The following is a 3,771-nucleotide window of genomic DNA, read 5'->3' on the forward strand; positions in this document are numbered from 1 at the left end:
TTTTTTTTTTGGTTTGGTTTTTCAAGACAGGGTTTCTCTGTGTAGCCCTGGCTGTCCTGGAACTCACTCTGTAGACCAGGCTAGCCTCGAACTCTCGAACTCAGAAATCTACCTGCCTCTGCCTCCCAAGTTCTGGGATTAAAGGTGTGCACCGCCACTGCCCGTATTTTTCTTATTAGAGGTGGAATTATCTTTGTGTGGCTAGCTTCTTTTAGATTTGTTGGAAGAGGATTACTTTCTTGCTCTGTCTAGGGTATAATTTCCCTGGTTGTATTCAAGCTTTCCAGCTAATATCCTTTGTAATACTGGGTTTGTGGAAAGATATTGTGTAAATTTGGTTTTGTCATGGAATATTTTGGTTTCTCCATTTATAGTAATTGAGAGTTTTGCTGGGTATAGTAGCCTGGGCTAGCATTTGTGTTCTTTTAGGGTTTGTATAACATCTGTCCAGGATCTTCTTGCTTTTATAGTATCTGGTGAGAACTCTGGTGTAATTCTGATAGGTCTGCCTTTATATGTTACTTGGCCTTTTTCCCTTACTGTTTTTATAATTCTTTCTTTGTTTTGTGCATTTAGTGTTTTGATTATTATGTGACAGGAGGTATTTCTTTTCTGGTCTAGTCTGTAGCCTTCTTGTATGTTTATGGGCTTCTCATTCTTTAGGTTAGGAAAGTTTTCTTCTATACTTTTGTTGAAGATATTTGTTGGTCCTTTAAGTTGGGAATCTTCACTCTCATCTATACCTATTATCCTTAGGTTTGGTCTTCTCATTGTGTCCTGGATTTTCTGGATGTTTTGTGTTAAGAACTTTTAGCATTTTGCATTTTCTTTGACAGCTGTGTCAATATTTTCTATGGTATCTTCTGCACCTGAGATTCTCTCTTCTATCTCTTGTATTCTGTTGGTGATGCATCTATGACTCCTGATTTTTTTTCCTAGGGTTTCTATCTCCAGGATAGTCTCCCTTTGTAATTTCTTTATTGTTTCTATTTCCATTTTTATGTCCTGGATGGGTTTGTTCAATTCCTTCACCTGTTTGGTTGTGTTCTCTTGTAATTCTTTAAGGGATTTTTGTGTTTCCTCTTTAAGAACTTCTATCTGTTTACCTGTGTTCTCCTCAAATTATTTGAGAGTGTTATTTATGTCCTTCTTAAAGTCCTCTATCATCATCATTAGAAGTGATTTTAAATCTGAATCTTGCTTTCCTGGTGATATGGGGAATTCAGGACTTTCTAATGTGGGAGAACTAGGTTCTAATGATCCCAAGTACCCTGGGTTGCTGATGCTTATGTTCTTGCAATTGTCTTTTGCCATCTGGATCACCTTAGTGCTGCCTGCCCTGTCTCTTACTGGAGCCTCTCTTTCCTATTATCTTGGTTGTTTCAGAACTGTGTAGCATTGGTGTTACTACTGGGGTTAGAGCAGGGGCCCAAGATCTGCTCAGTGCTCGGGCCCAGACCAGAAGGAACCAGTGCTCCGGGCCAGGAGTGAATTCCTGGGTGCTAGTGGGTCCCAGTTACTCCCTGTTTGGGGCTGGTGTTGCTGTCTCCTTACCTAAGATACTTCCTGGGTTAGACCTTCTGGGAGGCCTGCATCCTCTGGGTTTTGTGAGATTGGGTGCAAAGTTGCTGCCCGGGATCTGCTCAGTCCTGAATTGTGAGTTAACCATTTCGTTTTAAAGTAACTTTGTCAAAAGAAGGTAGGGGAAGTCACAAATCCACAGACCACTTGGCCATCAATATAGTTTATTTCAAACCTGTTAAAGGGGTAATACTGCCTATAACATGGGGTAAGATGATATTCTAAAGGAAACACTCACGTGAATAGGAAGCTAGTCTGTGTCTGTCTTTGAAATAATTTGAAAATAAACATTCCTCTCTGAGAACAGATGGTGGTCAATTTTCTGATGCTTTTTTTTTTCTGAAATAGGAAACCACACTCCCTGACCACATTTAGTTAATCTGTGTATGTTTTCAACATGCTGTGCTGTGCATGAGGAAGCAGGCTCCTCCCACTATATTCATGCTCCAGCATAGGAAAAACAAAGGACTTCCTTTCAACCACAAAGCCAGTGTAACATACCTTCCTATATTCAGTAGAAGTGAAATTAGTTATTTGGTCAAGGAGTCTGAGATGATGTCTGACCTTAGATAATTAGCTGTTTTGCCAAAGTGGACAGGGTCCTATTGTTAAAAGGGCCAAGGGAAGACAGAGTTCACAGCAACTATTAAAAACTCCTGCTCTAGCCAGGAAGAATGGGTCAGCCTTCTGGAAATAAAAAGAGTGACAAGCAACTATGAGTCCCTGGTCTTCAGGAGAGCAAAGCCACTTGTGGGTTCCACAGTATCTTCTCATCTGTCCCTAACAATGTCCACAGGGGATGAAATATAGGCTTGTATGTTGTCACAGTTTTGGAGGTGAGGATGAGGAGTGAGATGGAAACCTGGTAAGAATCATGCTAGCTTGCTAAAGGTAGATTTCTCCCTGTACCTTCCAGCAGTAAACAGAGAGTTCTGACTTTTCTCACAAATCACCAGGAGGTCTTACCCAAGAACCCCACCTAGAACTGCCCATCTCTACAAGTCCACACTACAAATTCCATCACATTCCAAGTTAGAGCTTTGTCAAGAATGTTAAGTATGTATGCATATTCCAACTACTCTGACATATTGTAAAAATATTCAGTGTGTTTGAGATCGTTTGAGATCACAAATGTTTATGTACCTTTTTTTTAGAATAGTTTCTCTTATTTTCCACATAGTACATGTACATAGTGAGCATACTACTTCTGACATGGCTTATTCATTGTACTTCTAAGCAGGGAAATTTCTGCTTGAGTTCTAGAATGTTCTGTGCTATTCCAGAAATGTTAATATTATCACATTACTTTTGTGGAGAGAACTATACTGTTGATTGTCACTAAGCTTCTTGGCCACTTAAACCAGCATCTGTTCACCAAAACTTAATTCCTTTTCTTTACTACAGAATTTTAATGTTAGATTTGTGGCTCCCTAGAAGTTGGCAGCTGATAATACTCACCAAAATCCTGTCTAGCATGTTTGTTTATATGGAAGGGTTTAACTTCCTTCTCTTTCCTGCTTTGAGAAGGACTGGGAAAAGAAATGTAATTTTTTCATAGTTTATGATAAGGAAATTAGCATACATGTGGTCCCACTCTGATGAGAGAAAGAGAGAGAGAGAGACAGAGAGAGAGAGAGAGACAGAGACTGAGACAGAGACAGAGAGAGAGAAACTCCTTCCTAACTCATGTGATCCAAATTTTACTCTCCATAAGATATTTCCAAACTCTGTACTTGTGGACATTACCATATCTAGCAACAAATCCTTTAGGAATGTAATGAAGTCAATCACACTAAACTGAAACGACCTTTGATTCATGTGACATGGCACTAATGCAAAGACTGGTACCCCTATGAGAAGAGAGTCCATAGACACGAAGACAGATTTCTCTGCCTGCCAGGATCAGCAGAGGTAGATACTGGAGCACTGTATTTGTGCTGTAGGGAGCACCAACAACTTTCACAAACACCAGAAGGTGAAAGAGGCCAAAAAGGATCTGTCTTTAAAGGACTCAAAGAAATTGTGATCAAGCCGGTGTCTTGATTTCAGACTTATGGATTCCAGTGTGACCGGGTAAGGCAGTACAATTTTCCCATCTTGTATTCCTGCTGAATCAATTTCAGGTTTAACTAAGATTTGCTCTCCTTGATGGAGAATCTCATGGAAAATTATCTAACCCTACTTTAGGAA

The sequence above is a fragment of the Grammomys surdaster genome, unplaced genomic scaffold (assembly GCF_004785775.1).
Source record: "Grammomys surdaster isolate TR1022 unplaced genomic scaffold, NIH_TR_1.0 188, whole genome shotgun sequence".
Lineage (NCBI taxonomy): Eukaryota > Metazoa > Chordata > Mammalia > Rodentia > Muridae > Grammomys > Grammomys surdaster.